Source organism: Poecilia latipinna, unplaced genomic scaffold (assembly GCF_001443285.1).
Source record: "Poecilia latipinna isolate Pla-1442-1.1 unplaced genomic scaffold, P_latipinna-1.0 Scaffold2253, whole genome shotgun sequence".
NCBI lineage: Eukaryota > Metazoa > Chordata > Actinopteri > Cyprinodontiformes > Poeciliidae > Poecilia > Poecilia latipinna.
In genome coordinates this window covers 30,698-30,925 of record NW_015114869.1, presented here as the reverse complement: position 1 = coordinate 30,925, position 228 = coordinate 30,698, and positions in this window count along the sequence as shown.

Here is a 228-nt window from a genome sequence, read left to right as displayed (position 1 = left end):
TGTTTTTGGGTTTCCGGTTTTGGACCCAAAAAACCCCCTGGGCCGTTTTTTTTTTTTTTTTTTTTTTTTTTTCCTGATGCTTCTTATCACAGCAAATAAAGCAAGGTTGCCACCAGGAACTTAAAAAAATGACTAGGTAAAATTATATTCTTGGAAGACATTTTTGATGATTCTTTAACAAGAAAGCTATGTAATGCTGCTCACATTCAGAGCTGGCCCAAGGCAAAA